At 35.1% G+C, this 17,143-nt stretch overlaps 1 pseudogene; it reads right to left on the bottom strand.

The window, feature by feature from the left end:
- Positions 1-1,859: 1,859 nt before the first annotated feature.
- On the bottom strand, positions 1,860-9,710 carry LOC149577372 (uncharacterized; annotated as a pseudogene).
- Between the last annotated feature and the right edge of the window lie 7,433 nt (positions 9,711-17,143).

Below are 17,143 nucleotides of genomic sequence, written 5' to 3'. Positions count from 1 at the left end.
TAAGTCATTAGTTTTTTGCATAAATAAATTAATAGGGGGGTCTAATGGGAACATTAGTTCTTTGGCTTGTATAAGGTTGGGACTAACGACTAAAATAAACATATGTGAAACTAGTGATCTCAAGGAAAACATCTTTAATTTTAACTTTATAAATAACTTTAGCACACCATTAAATCTATATTTGACATGGCATTTTCTTCTTCACACCCACTATTCATTGATGTACAAACTTTCGTCTAATATAGTTTGCAATCAGTTTTTTGAATTTTATAATTAATAGCTTATTGACTTCAACAAATCTTGATAACCATTTTTCAAACAAGGACTCACTTACAAAAACTTACTTTTACACTTCTTTTCGATAAAATAATTCTCTATCAATAATTTCTCAAACATTTACAAAATATATCGTTCAAATAAATATATCCTCTTTGGTGCCACTTGTGAGTAGAGATACATGCTAAAACTAAAACATAGGAATGAGTATGATGAGATACTACACAATAAACTTCTTTTTTATTTTCTTGGTAAAAAAAATTCACATGTGGCCCATTTACAAAGGAATATGGATATTTCTAGAATTAAGCAATTTAAATTGACATAAATTGGAGATGATTATTTAGAAACACATACACATGTCTAGAATAAAATTAAAATTAAAATGAACATGACAAAACTAAAAGAAATTGAAAGAATATTCTAGTATTGATTCGATTGAACTTGTTCATGAAAGGAAACTTTATGTTTGAAAAGATCTCTTAGCCTTGTTCTTTACATTTATCTTGCTTACAATCAATATTCTTTTTCTCTAATCTATATTATATAATATACTTAGAGACCTCCATTGTAGTAACCAACTTTTGAACACCACAATTCCATGCTAATTATTTTAATCTATTTCTATATTTCCTTAAGGTCAATAGAGGTCATCTCCAAAATATATTGTCCTCCTCAAAGATTAAATTAGCCTAAATGAAATTCACCTCTTGTTCTACTATAGCCCATTTGCCACACATCTCTACTAAAAGCTCTTTATAGAAGCCCAAACTGTCTCATCAACTACCTTTGAAGGTCAAAGTGCAATCTTGATCTTAAATTGTTTCCTATTCTATTGATCAATTCTTTAATCATTTTCATCTAAATAATAAATTAATAAATATAAATATTAAAAGTAAAAATATAATTAAATATAATATAAAAATAGCCTTTATAATCAAATATTATATAAATATAACATTTCAATAATTAAATAACTCCTTTTTAATTATCTATTGAACTTTCACAAAACTCATATATATATATATATATATATATATATATATATATATATATATATATATATATATATATATATATATATATATATATATAAACTCATCTAGTAGACCAATAGCCACCAATGGTAATACCCACTAGATCAAAAAAGCTGAGACTTTAATGATACTAATATGAATGATATATGTATATATCTATTGAATCAATAAGATAAATATTGTAATAATCAAAAAATAATAATAATTTAACAAATAAGAAATATGTATGAAATACCAAGCTGAAATTGTCATTTCTTACTACTTTTGACTAATCAAATTAATAACTATAAGCATTGAAATCACACAAAAAGACAACAAAAAAAAAAAAAGCTTGTTAAAATATATAGAAATTTAGAATACATAAACTATAAAGCTACTTTACCCTTCATCTAATGAGCCTGATTAAAGCAATTAGATACCTCGTTTGTAGGAGGAATAACGCTTTAGTTTTATACTACACTACATGATAGTCAATTATTACATTGTACAAAAGTTTAACATTGCACGGTCTTGAGAAGCGGAGAGACAGAGGTTGTAGAGTGATAGCTAAACATGGTTACAGCAGCAGGAGGGCCAAGAGTGGGACTTGTGAGTCCTACCATCATCAGATTTGAACTTGCAAAGCCCAGAGAGCAAATCATGGGAGACATCATCACCTGAACGCACGAGGTTTAGGAGCCTACAACGCTCTGCTACACACCACACCTTCTCAACAATATCATCCACAAAACAAGACACACCGCACAGCCGGTGGAATCTCGCCCTCGTAACAACAAAATGTAACGACTGACGTATAAATGCGAGGATGCCACACGAAGTAATTGCAATGAGACTTCCAAGAACAACCCAAGAGAAGGTCTTTAACCTTACGTGCCAGCATGGCGTAGACTGCGGCCATAAACCCATAAGAGGTGAAGCCAAAGCTACAACAAACAACCAAACTATTGACAGTCATGAACAACATCTTGTGCCCTGTGGTGAGCTCTGAGCTCATCTCCCACATGATACAAACAAAGAGGGCGAGAAAGAAGGCTACGCAGTAAAAAATGATGAAGAGCTTAAAAGAAACGAGGGGTATAAGAAGAGGAGTCCCTTGATCATCGTGTAGATGACTAGGGTTAGGAGCAGGGCTCCCTTCATTCTCTGTTGCGGGACTCTCCGAATTGAAACTGCCAGGGACAGTGAAGGCAGCGGCACATGTCATGGCAGCTAATAGCGCCGCCACGACTAGTTCTGCATTGCGCCTGTCTTCGTAGGCTTTGTTTACCATCTGCCTTGCTTTCATGTACTTTTTATGGCTCACCTTTGGTGCACAGTACATGAATCGTTTGGACTTACCTCTAAAATCTCCAAGCCTTCTTATTGTCCTGAAAGATTCATGGTACTCCGTGACCTCTTTTGCTATTTCAAACGGTGTCTTGCCCTCGCTGTTGCGAACAAGCTTGTTCACCCCGCGAACCTTCAGCAGCAAGATTGCCATCTACACAGCAAAAAGAAAAAGAAAGAGGGACAATTAGTTGTCTGATTATTTCTTATTTTTGATGTATTAGATAGCAGAGACTGACCCTGTAGTACAGAAGAAGGTAGTTACTTCGATTATCTAACCAATACATACCAATACATTTTCTATACATAAAAACAAATTAGGGTTACTTGTAAATACTTCATACAATTACGACTTATAAAATAAAATAAAGAGGGTGGTAAGAAATCATCAAGATTAAGTGTTCTAAACATCTTACATGCTCGAATTTGTTCCTTGCTGCAATGTGCAAAGGCGTGTCTCCTTGTCGTACAATTGGCTGGTCATCTTGGGTATCTGCTGTGTCATTCGAATTTTTTTCTTCAGCCCTCTTTTTGTTCCTCAAAGGACTTTGTAAAGGCTTGACTCCTCCATCGCCAGATGTATTTTGGGGACTTTTCTCCTCTTGAAGGTGCTGATCTTCTCCATCAATTGGAGTAGAATTTGTGGATAGCTGGTACGGTTCATTGATGAGTTTTGACAAGTGTACCTCTCTTTTAAATAGATATTCAACAAGTTCGACATGGTTAAGCTCCACCATGCAGTGCAGGGCGTTTGGAGTGCGAGTTACTAAAAGCCCTACGGCTTCTCGAACACTCAAACTCACTGCCAATTTTAGTGGAGTTTCTCCCTCGTTATTGCCAATATCACACAAACTGGGATACAATTCAACCAAAATTTCCACCATCTTTTGGCAATCTTCCCTTACAGCTAAATGTAAAGCCGTCTCTCCTTTTTCATCAATATTTCTTGAAGGAGGTGGATAGAGTGGATCAAAGACAAACACAAAGACATCAAGTTGTGCTACAACACTTCATACTCATTAACATATCTGAAATCTATTACAAATTCATAGAATGCTACAACATTTCATCCACTCATGATCCACAATGAGAAACTCAAAATGGGCTCTATTGATCCACCATGATCAGATAAACATCTGATACTCAAATCTTTACAAAATGCCTCTATTTATAGAGGTCTGAGAACTCTCTAGAGTATCAAACACATGTATTGCATGACATATAATATTAATATATATCAATTAATATATGCAACTACTGGTAGTTGAAGATTGATTCTGAAATGACCTTGGGTGGCTGTATGTGGCTGTTTGTCTGTGGCTGTGGATGGCTCTGCGGCTGTGGATGGTGGGAGAAATTAATACTGCCAGCACTCCCCCTTAATTTCTTCCACTAATGCTACTGCATTTATATTGTTTTCCCTCATTATAATTACTTTGGGTTTTACGGCTTACCCCTAACCAATGCAATTCTGAAGTGGTTCCAAGCTCACCACAAACTCCACAAATATCACACAGATGGTTTCAAGATCACCATAAACTTTGCACTCCAATGGTTTACAAACCAAGCATTCATTGGTTTTACTGACCATGAATCATCACTACAAGGAAACTATCATCACTCTGGGCCTTTCTCTTTTGTATCTGCATCAAACTAATTATTGAGTCCATATAAAAAGAAATCCATCTACCGAGATACATGGGTGCCCAGCCGCTGTACTCGCCAATTCTATAGGAATCCTTTTCAGATACATGGTTCATCAATACATTCAGTCAAACTCTAGGGTGTTGGGTACAACCGATAATGCACCCCTTACAATAGATTATTAACAAGCAATTCTCATTCAATCTTCATCACTTGATTGGGGGATATCAATTCAGCAATCTACTATTACATGACCACATTTGATATGACAAAGCCTTAAACATTTTCTCATTCAGATTCCAACACTTAAACTCCAAATCAGCACATACAGAGACCTTTGCACTATGAAAACAAGCTTTAGCACACCATCTCACCTTTTATTACGCCTAAGATAACTAAATTAACTTTAACAACTAATGCATAACAGTTGACACACATATTTCAAACACAAACATAATAAAAATTTCCATGATCAATATCTTCCATGTCATGTATATGCATTCTTTGGCACTCCTGCTTGCACAAAGATGCTCCACATGCTTCTAATCTATGAATGAGAGCGTCACACAACACTAACTCAAACACACTTCAACTTTGGCTTTCTTCTTTTCATAACTTCTTTGTTTCTCATAGCAATCTCTTGACTTGTTCTTCTCTTTATTCTTGCAGAAGATAACTTCAAATGCCATTGTTTGTTGGGCTACGTTGCCACAACACTCTTCATCGATTTTAAACTTCTTGAGCTCTCCACGATCTCTAGGATCATATTCCATTAGCTCTAATACCACTTGAAGGAGGTGGATAGAGTGGATCAAAGAAAAACACAAAGACATCAAGTTGTGCTACAACACTTCATACTCATTAACATATCTGAAATCTATTACAAATTCATAGAATGCTACAACATTTCATCCACTCATGATCCACAATGAGAAACTCAAAATGGGCTCTACTGATCCACCATGATCAGATAAACATCTGATACTCAAATCAATTAATATATTAATTAATATATCAATATATATCAATTAATATATGCAACTACTGGTAGTTGAAGATTGATTCTGAAATGACCTTGGGCGGTTATATGCGGTTGTTTGTCTGTGGCTGTGGATGGCTCTGCGGCTGTGGATGGTGGGAGAAATTAATACTGCCAACATTTCTTATTTTGCTGATGAAACCTACAAGCCAAACCACATTGTTAAGCAAGACAAACAAAGTAAACATGCTTGTTAATTTAAATAAAAAAGTGTAAGAAGAGATTGACCTGACTGTTCTAGCTTTGGTATTATCTCTTTAAATGAAGGATCAGTCTGTCTGAGCTGGTTTTATTGAAAATTAAAACTATAAAGAAACATGGTGACAACAGATAACAAAATTATTTCATTAATCTGACTGCACACAATGTGTTACAATTTCTCTCTATTTATAGAGACTTCCAACACCTATAGGTTTGTAGAGCTTCCCTGAATTCATGTTGAAAATAAACTAACTTCCTCATACATTGTAGAGGATCTGGTATTATTTTGACAACACTAACAGTCAATGGCTGAAAGTACGACAGACTGGTAATTTTTTTGTAACTAACCAGCCACATGGGTTTGACTACTTCTAACATCCTCCCTTAATTTCTACCACTAAAGACTCTTTCAGTGGGAGAAATTACAATAAGAAATTTAAACATGATAGGTCCCGGCATTAAGCCTTTTGAGGTACCCATTTACAACATAGAAAATTCATTTTTCTTGTTAAGTGGTTTTAGCTTACCACAAACTCTTCGGAAAAAAATGCTTTAGGATCTTTCACCCAAAAAAGTGGTTTTTGTTTACCACAAACCCTTGAGGACTTTTAGGTTTTTCACCTAAATAAGTGGTTTTGGCTTACCACAAACCGTTCAATAGATTTACTTAAACAAGTGGTTTTGGATTACCACAAACCCTTCAAACTTCACAAAACCATCGGTCCAATGATAGGTAAACCAACTCTAAACTTTTCTCTAGCATACTAATATTGAGTCCATATGAAAAATAATCCATCTACCGAGTCACATGGGTACCCAGCCACTATGCTCGCTAGTTCTCTAGGAATATTTTTCAAATACATGGTTCATCAATATAGTAAAAACTTTTGAAGTGTTGGGTACAACCAATAGTACACCTCTTGCTACAACCATCACTATTGTGATCTTCATATTGCAAACATTGACTTCAATGATTAGCCTTTCTTTTCATTTGACAACAACATATCTTCTCTAGCTTGCTCCAACTTGCATTTCCATAACTCCTTTTCTCTATCAGTTTGTTGAGGTTCCCCAATTTCTTTATTTACTAACCTCCATAAAGCCTTCTCTCTTAGAGCATTCTTGACTGCAATCTTCCAATCTGCAAAACCACTTCCATCAAAGATAGGCAAAACTTCATTTGAAGAACCCATGTTAGCAAAAAATTTAGCCTTCAAACAAATCTAGCAATATTCCAGTAGCATAACAGCCATGCAACCAAATATCACTCCAAAAACAAATCAGCCCTACAAACAAACCATTTCCAGCAATATATTTTCCTTCAACAAAACCCTCTAGCAATATTTCTAGCTGAACTTCTAAATGAATCTCTAGCTGAACCTGGCTAAACTAGGCTCTGATACCATATTGAAAAATAGAAAAGAGAAAGAAATTGGTGACAGCAGATAACAAAAATTATTTTATTAATCTGGCTGCACACAATGTGTTACAATTTCTCTCTATTTATAGAGACTTCCAACACCTATAGGTTTGTAGAGCTTCCCTGAATTCATGTTGAAAATAAACTAACTTCCTCATACATTGTAGAGGATCTGGTATTATTTTGACAACACTAACAGTCAATCCTGGAAGTACGACAGACTGGCAATTTTTTTGTAACTAACCAGCCACATGGGTTTGACTACTTCTAACAGGTTTATGGCACCGACTAAATCACCCTTTCCACAGGCTTCTAAGAAAGCTGATTTGCATTCCGATTTGCTCTCCATTTAAAAAAGACAAGTTTCATCACATTGCAGCTTAAGGCTGCTCAATAATTTCAAGGCGGAGAATGGCTTAGATCTTTATTGGCAATTTACTTACTAGCGATCTTGGCTTTTGCTTAGCAAGTGTGAATTCACCTTAGATGAGTAGGGGTTATTTATTTTCCAGAACCGAACAAGGAAGTTCGATTTGGTAGATGCTATCGTATTCTTGTTTCATCATTCTCTACGTCTGTAGCGTTTCATCACCTTAAATTCGTCCAGTCACATCACTGTCATTCACGACTATCACGCACCACATGATGGCACTGACTATGTTATTAGCCGATAGGCTATTATAGCTGGGCATTTCAGTCCAAACCTGTCCGGCTCAAAACAATTAGTTGTTTTTGAAGTGGGTTGTAGTATGGGGTAGATTGCGTATCTTTTAATAAATGCTGTGAATTCACCTTAGATGAGTAGGGGTTATTTATTTTCCAAGACCCAACAAGGAAGTTCGATTTGGCAAATGCTATTATAGGGGAGAGGACCCAGTATTTGAGCGCGTATCAATAGTTGTGACAGTAGTTGTTAACTTAATACTCACACTTGTTGATTGAACATCCAACATTTTTGACAAGATTGTACCAATATATGTGACTTTAAAGTTGTTCTTGTTAATGATAATTACCCATAAGTGAATGAAAAGTGTGATGCCACATCCGCTGCACAACTATGGGGATCTCCAATGCACTATGATTGATCTCACTTTTTTTTGGGCTTGTTTTGGACACTTTGACAAAAAGCATGCTGATGTGGCATCATATTTGATGATATGGCTCTGAAACCTTAGTTATAAGCAAGGGAATTGCCAAGTAAGCTACTACCAAAAAATGAGAGTGATTTGAAATTTTCACATAAGATTTTGAGAAGCGTGAAGTTAGGGTGCACAACTACTAGGTCCTCTCCCTTATTCTTGTTTCATCATTCTCTGCGTTTGTAGCATTTCATCACCTTAAATTTGTCTAGTCACATCACTGTCATTCACAACTATCATGCACCACATGATGGCACTGACTATGTTATTAGTCGATAGGCTATTATAGGTGGACATTTCAGCCCAACCCTGTCCAGCTCAAAATAATTAATTGTTTTTGAAGTGGTTTGTAGTACGAGGTAGATTGTGTATCTTTTAATAAATGCTATAGCATAAAAATCAGATGGACATATCTTTTAATAAATGCTACGAGTGCTCCATCTAATTGCAATCTTTTGATATCTGTCATCAGATCACAATTTAATTTACCAAGATTTGGTTCATCGCCTAGCTTGTGCACAGTGAAAGCATAAAATGAAAAGCGTTCTGAGGTGGAATGCACAAGCACTTCTAATTGGAGAACCAACTTTTTTTTTTCTGACAATGTCCATGGCAGCCCTTCTGCACATCCACTCAACACGTCCAGAAGACAAAACATCCTCTCGAAGGTGCTTTTTTTAGAGCAGGAAGCAATTCAATCAAGGTAGAGACTACCCTACCTCAGTGGCTTTCATTTTATTGCGCCGCCTGTTGGAGGTCCTGCATGGAATAATAGAAACTTGTACGGATTGTCTCTCACAAATTCTTCTTCCTTTAGGGTCCGTTTGGTTCCTGAAATTTTAAAAATCAGGATTTCTACAAACTTTGGTTTAACCAAATCAAAGTTTTGCAAATCTTCATTCTGATTTTTGGGATTTTATTTGAACCATTTGTTTCACTCAGATGCATGTAAAGACACATTTTTATGCGTAAGTTTGAAGGCAAATTTCAAAAAGTAGTCCAATCTATTGTTTTTACACTTTTTAGTAAACATAACCAAAATTTGATTTTCAATTCTTACTTGCTAGTAGGAAGTTGGAAAACTTAGTTTTGAGGCAAAATTGGAAGTCCGGTATGCTAGTAATTCCATTTTGCCAATTTTGAAACAAATGCAAAAAATTTCAAATCCAGATTTTCAAAAAGCCAATTCCTATCGTCTACCAGAACCATCTCTTCGGCTTGAACTGCAAACAATAACCACCCCAAATATTCTCCATCCTTCCCATCGCATAACTACTACAACTCAGACGCGTGCCCTTCTCAACAAAAGTCCTGTATGGTAAAACATCATCTTCGGAGGCAAGTTTAGGGTCAATCAGCGCGGGAGGGTAGAGTCTCATTGACTCATAGAGAGCAGCATGCAGATATTTCATATCCTTCAATTCCTCAAAGCTGAAACTAATTCGTTTTACATCAACTGCTGTGGGTTGCGATCTCTTACCTAAGATGTGTAGGAGTTCGGTGCAAATGGTTTCCTCTACACTCTAATGAGAAGAGAGCAGCCAGAAAAACCATGTGAGAGCAGCAAACGTGGTATCCCTGCCGGCCAACGCAAAGCTCACCACCATCTCATTCAAAAACTTATCCATCGCACCACTAGATTGCTGCCCACTTTCCGACTAATCATCCAGCCCTAATTCATGCAGTGACTTGTTTGAAAGAGTCGTCATGAATCAAGGGAGGCCAGACACGCACTTGTGGCGATGGAATCAAGCGTCTCGGCTAGGAAAGGAAGAGTGAAGAATCTCCAAGGCTTCCTCGCAAGCTACTGTAGAATCATAGCAGCAACCCTCTTATTCATCTCTTTTTGTGGAATGACTTACAATGATAGAGATTGTTCGATGAACGTCGGCGTTATAGACTCCCCGTCTTCAATGATTGCGCTTCCTGATAATGCTGCAATGGATCTTCGGAAGAAAATTACGATTGCTTAAACAAAGGTAACAATCTCCCACCTACGGCTCTATGAGAATGGGTTAATGGCCTTGTTGTACCCTACTCTCATCTTTGATGGGCTTTGCTCTTTTTCTTCCAGGGGAGCACAGCGATTTTTGATGCATAATAGTTGTAAGTGATACCGTCAATATTGATAGTACATCATATATTGTTATATTACATTAATAATATGTTCAATGATACCAGAATGAATAGATTTCATATCCCATGTATAGTTTTTATGTTCAAGGGTTGTAAGTTGTCATTCTTAAAACTCTAAGTCGTGTTTGCAACACATGATGCTTATCTTTTGTTTACATTTTGCCTCCTAATAGTCTAAAATAACAATCATCTTTAACATTTGAATTCGAAGGCAAAGCGCTAGGTGGCATTGAACATTCCCATCCATCGATTTTTACAGTAGGTGAAGACAATGTACTTCATAAAATAGGTGTTACAACATGTTTTTGAATTAAAAGCAGTCAAAACTAGGGTTTGGCCCTTAAACAATCAAATTGGTCAACAACCAGCCCATAACCATCAACCAAAACTACCCCTACTACTTAATAAAACAAAAACAAGGTGTTTTGGAACAACTTGTTAAACCCATCCAACAAAGCATAATATAATGTGATGTTTGCAAAATATGCACAAAAAGTATTTCGTGAAAAGAATTAAAAACATAAAAAAAAATACAATTCGTATTATCTTCCCAACCCATGCGAAGAAGGGAGCCTAAGGTTAGTGTATGGAGAGACACCATTGGATGCTGGGAAGGGTTTTTGTCAGTTGTTGTAGTGGTTGGTAGATTTGTATGCAAAATATGTAAGCTTTGACAAACTACTTTAACTATTAACTATTTGACAAATATCCTCATGGAATGCTTTGATTACTAGCTTAGAATGCCTTCCAAAAAACATTTTTTAAGAAACTCAAATATTTATAAAATTTATTTGATATCGTGAATCTTGGATAGAATGTGTGACTCTCACAAATCCAATTTGAATGCAATCTTGCATATAACCTTGTTATTATTAGACAGTCAGAATTGGAATCATACGATTTTCAAGAAATAAAAGAAGCAACTTGTTTTATTCAAATTTTCGTAATGTGTAACCCCATACTATTTTCTTTTGTATTTAATTCATTTGCTTATGAATTACTTGTGCTCTTTCCCAAAACTAATTGGTAGTCTCTCACATTAATATAGTTGGTATTTTATTTAGATAGATAGATAATATATGTTCCAATCTATTTGTAACACTTCCAATATCATAGATAAAAAAAAATGGGATTATGTTGTTGTGTTCCAATCTATTTTTAAAAACTTACAATATCATACACCCAAAAATTACAAGATTAAAAAATAATGTTACTTAGTTCCAATCTATTTATTTTATATACCAAAAACAAACGTAGACTTAAAAAATGATTCTACTTCATTCCAATCTACTTTAAAAAAAACTTAAAATAACATATACCAAAAATTTAAGCTACTTTACTCTTCGTAATCTTAGCTCCTCTAGAGTGGTTTTTGAACTCCAAAAGCCGAACTCCAAAAGCAACAACAGAAGAAGGATTTTTAATATGAATCTCTAAAAGAAAATAGAAGACAATGCATAGTATACAATAAAATATTTAATATAAAGCTATTCTATTGTATATACAATACTAGCAGATTTTAAAATGTACATAGTATAATGTATACTAGCACATATATGTTAATAATAATTTATATAGTGTAGTTTTGAGGCATACCAATTAGGGATATCTTTATGCTACAAAGCACAAAAGACCAGATAACATTTGATCAATGTGAACCCAAAAGCTCTATAAGATGTAGTAGTATGTACTATGTGTACCAATTCAAGAGTTAAAAGATGAAGTTATACTAGTTCAAGAGCTAAAAGATGTAAGTTACAAGAAAAATGTACTAATGTACACAATATTATGAACTTCAAATAACATGCGTGTTATAAGAACAAAATATTAACATAAATGACATTGAAAATTTCTACTAACACGTGAGAAATAAGAAAAACTTAATAATATATTTTAATATAAATCTTTAATAGCATGAAAGTTATATCCCTCTTTCTATCACTATTTCTCCATCGTGCTTGGTATTAAAGTCTAAGTACCTTTCTATTCATAAATTTTTATTTAATTTTACCCAAAAATTTCTTGTACTTACATGAAAAATGCCCTAAATGGATTGTGTACAATGCACAATATGTAGCATGTTTGCAGTATGCAAAGGTAATATTATATAGATGCACATCTTGAAAAACTAATCTATTCTTTTAATATTATTTCAAGATGTCTTCATAACTACAATGATAATGAAATCTTGGCATGGATACAAAAGTATGGAGGAAAGGGTAATAATATTCTTTAAATAGATCCAGTCTAGTAGTTTTGAAAATTAGCTTGGGACAATGGTATTCTCTAGTAGGGCTAGGGAATTCAGGTGAGCCCATTGTTGTTTTGATTTCCTTATTTTGTCTTAAATAGAGTAATGCAATTGTTGTGCAGATGAAGCTCGACAGTGAGGGGCCCCCATCTTGATCCCTGATGATCACACAATTATGGAAATATTACCATTTCTAGAGACATTGAGCTTGCAAACTTAAGCCTCTTCATCAATAGGAACTCCACTATACAATGGATGGAATTCCCTTTGTACAACCTAATACAACATAGAAGCTTGCAGATTACTACAACATAGGTGAATAGTTCTTTTTAAGTAACTTCCCTAATAATCTAGATGGAAGATCTCCTTGTCAATGCACTATTGTGATCTCCAAAGCATAGTAGGTGCTTAGTAAGATTGTATTCCAAAACTATAAAAACACCAATTAGACATGGAATTTGGATTGGTACTCTTTGTCTATTACAGGTTAAGTTACAAATTTTGAACTTGAAAATATTTTTTCTACTCTCCTCTTCATTATATTGTTCTAAAGACCCATGTGTTGTGAATTAACAAAATATATAACAAATTTAACATCAAGTATAAGCTCAAATATATGTCATGAAGAGATATGTAGTAAAATAATTAATTAATTTTTTCATGCCTATTTACCTTATTGTGGCATTTTATTGCTATAGTTACCTAATCTTCTAAAACAACAAAAACTAACTTACAATATTGCTTCCTCATCTTTAAGCAAGAGCACCTAAAATGGCCATCATTCTTCAATTACTATCTCTCATTTGGTCATAATCTTTTTAATTGTACTAGGCAAAAAATGTGCATGAATAATCATCATCTTTTGTCACTATTGGCATACCCCTTGCTCCTTCGAGTGCATGTGCTAGTTATTAGTCCCAAGGAACTAATGTTTCTAGTGGTCCCTTTTCAATTAATGATATTTAGAAAAGACAAGACAAGGACAATGATAAAGTTGCATTCATTGCACATTGATTGCCAGGAGATAAAGATGAATTAATCATGGGACAAAGTTAGTTGTAAAAGTTGTAGAGGATAGGGAAAGGGTTTTTAGAGAGCCGAAAAATAAACTAAACGTCCTAACTTTTTTCTATCTCTAACTTTTTCAAAAGGGAAGAGCAGGAGGATATCAGCGACACTATGTACTATTATGTGTGAAAATTTGGTGTCATTTGGTTTCAAATAGGTATGTGAGGATGGAATTATCGATTGGTAGGGTTATGTGATAGTAATGTTTCATGTCTTTTACTTTGTTCGAAACATACAATTTCAGGAATATCTTATTTAAAATGCAATATAAATTTAGAAGTATGATACCCAAGTATATACCCATTTTCGTTCATTTGATTTTCGTTTTAGAGATGTTTAATTCAATAGATTGTTCTGCTATAATAGTGCGTAAGGAGTGTGTCAAATTATTAGTCCTTGTTTGTACGATTGAAAACCTATTACAAAACTAGGTGCTCTGCTAAGGCTTTGAAGAAGAGAATTTAGATTCCTTTCTATACCCATTTTGCTCAAGAAATGAAAATTGGTTTCAGTAAGCAAATTTATTTGCATCAACGGTCTATAAGGAGTGGTTTGAAATAATTTATGTTTGCGTCTGGCCACAAAGTTTTAAAGCCTATTATTGGTTTGTCCATGTTAGTGTAGTTAAACATTTGATGAAGCGCATGCCTAAGCTTACTCATTACTTCTCATGAACGATTATAAACATGTTTTTTCCTATAGACTACAAAATGTCACTTTTTTTTCCTTTCTATCAATGGTGATGATATCTTCAATGTTTTCACTTTTAGAGAGCTTTTTGAACTCAATTTGTATTTACTCAGCAAAGAAAGCACCTCAATGTTTGTGACGCCAGGTTCTACAGAGAGTCAAATGAATATATAGTTTGGGACATTTTTAGACCGAAGGTATTATGCTGAAATGAAACTCCTAGAGCCGATGATTCAACTGACAATTTTTCCACAAGTTATCCAATTCATTGATATGTAATAGTTAAATTTTTTATTATATAATTCATAATTTTGTTTACCTAGTTCTGCATTCGTCTGTCTTCATAGGCTTTGTTTACCATCTGCCTTGCTTTCATGTACTTTTTATGGGCCACCTTTGGTGCACAGTACATGAATGGCTTGGTCTTCCCTCTAAAATTTCCAAGCCTTCTTATTGTCCTGAAATATTTTCCTTTGGTGCACAGTACATCAATTTCACAAGCCTAAATAATGCTCCGCAAAAACTATTGCTGAGTGCCAGTTTTTCTCAACACCTTAAGTTTTCGAGTGGCAGGAGAGTGCCGAGTGAGCTCGACAAATGAAGAACAACTCAACACCAATGGATGTCGAGTGAGCTCTATAGTGTGGATGCCAAGTGAACTCGGTAGCTACTGGAGGGTGAAGCTCGGTAGAAGAAGGTACCGAGTAAACCCAGTAGCCACTGCAGAGTGGAGCTCGATAGAAGAAGGTACCGAGTGAACTCGGTAGCCACTGCAGAGATGAAAACTTCAACAAGACTTGACCGAACTAAGATTTATAACGTGAATATTTTCACCATTAAAAACCAGAGAGCTAAATTATGAAGCTTCTAAATAAACTTTTCAAATGCAATGAATAGAAGTAGAAAAACGGATTCAAGTATGCCTGCTTCCTTTCTATTCAACTTTGATTAAATCATTACAAAATATGGGAGCATTCGGCTTCAACCAGTAAACTCTAAAATAACCCAAAAACTTTAAACAACTTCAATACTTAAAAAACTTTAAACTTGTAGCTCTAATGGCTACATACAATAATGCCTAGAGCAATCACTGCTTTACAAGTCGAATCAAATAATAAACTATGAACTTACAGAATGGCACAAAGGAGTATGTGCAACTGTAGTCACATAACAAGCTTCCTTTTGTCTCTGCAACGACTGGATCTATCGATCACTTTCTTTCTACTTTGCTCTGCTCTACAACTTCTCTCTTCTCTGGTCTGCAAAACTTTCTCTTTGACTCATAGAATGAATGAATCAAACATTCCTTTTTGTCTTTGGGAAAATATTTTCCCCCTCTTTTCAAAATTTCAAAAAACTCACTTACCGCATTCATGTTTTTTGTCTGTTCTGCAATCCATCAAGGGTGGTAGGTGGATGTTTGGCTCCAAGGGAAAACATTAATTGCAATTAATATTCCAACACTCCCGCTTTGTCTCGAGCCAAATGAACAAAGATTATTGCTGATCCACATCAACTACACCAAGACACTCTCTTAGGTGTACAAAAGTTTCTATGCCTAATGGCTTTGTGAAAATGTCTGCTAGCTACTACTCAAACTTACAAAATTCTATTTTGATATCTCCATTCTCCACCAACTCTTTGATGAAGTGATATAAGATCTCTATATGTTTGCTTCTCCCGTGGAAGATTGGATTCTTGGACAATGCAATAGATGAGATGTTGTCATAATAAATTGTGGTTCCATTCTCTTGCCTTTCATTCAAATCTGTCAAGATCCTCCTTAACCAAATAGCTTGACATGCTACTGCATTTTCTACTATGTATTCAGCCTCTGCTATAGATTGAGAAAAAATAGGTTGCTTCTTAGATGCCCATGAAATTGCACCTGATCCCATATGGAACATGCATCTAGAAGTACTCTTCCTATCATCTAAACTTCCAGCCCAATCACCATCAGTATAACCCACCAAATTGAAATTATTTGCTGCAGTATACAAAATTTCAAAACCCTTGGTACCATTCACATACCTTAAGATCCTCTTTCCCGCTTGCCAATGGGAATCCTTTGGTGTTTCCATAAATTTGGAAATCAAACTTACTGCATGCATCAAGTCTGGTCGAGTTGCACTCAAATACATCAAACTTCCAACTATACTCTTGTATAGTGTTGGATCCATTCTCTTGCTAGAGTCTTCCTTGCTCAACTTCAAACCTATAGCTGTTGGTGTGGGGTCTGGCTTACTATTCTGCATTTTGAATCTCTCGAAGATTTGCCCTGCATATTTTTCGTGAGAGATGAAAATGCCATCATGCATCTGTTTTACTTCTATGCTTAGAAAGTACTTCAAGAGACCAAGGTTTGTCATCTCAAATTCATTTTTCATGACCTCTTTGAACTCACCAATTAGAGCCTTATCATTATCAGTAAAAATTAAATCATCTACATATAAGACAACAATCAACACATTACCATTTGCTGCCTTGATGTAGACAGTAGGCTCACCATTGCTTTTGCTAAAGCCATTTCTCATCAAATATGAGTCAATCCTACTGTACCATGCCCTTGGAGCTTTCTTGAGCCCATAAAAAGCTCTCTTCAATCTATATACTTTGTTCTCTTCACCTGCAACTTCATAACTAGGTGGTTGCTCCACATAGACTTCTTCCTTGAATACACCATTTAGGAAGGCGGACTTCACATCCATTTGAAATACCTTCCATTTGTGCTGAGCTGCAATTGCTATAACAGTACGCACGGTTTCCATTCTTGCAACTGGGGCATATGTCTCATCATAATCTCTGCCATACTATTGTTTGTAGCCCTTGACTACCAGCCTTGCCTTATGCCTATCAATCTTGCCTTCAACATTGCATTTGATCTTGTAGACCCATTTCACTCCAATCACTTTCTTT

The sequence above is a fragment of the Cupressus sempervirens genome, chromosome 1 (assembly GCF_028749045.1).
Source record: "Cupressus sempervirens isolate cs-2001-9-10 chromosome 1, ASM2874904v1, whole genome shotgun sequence".
Taxonomy (NCBI): Eukaryota; Viridiplantae; Streptophyta; class Pinopsida; order Cupressales; family Cupressaceae; genus Cupressus; species Cupressus sempervirens.
Note: the sequence above shows the minus strand (reverse complement) of the source record. Positions and strands in the feature narration are given on the sequence as shown.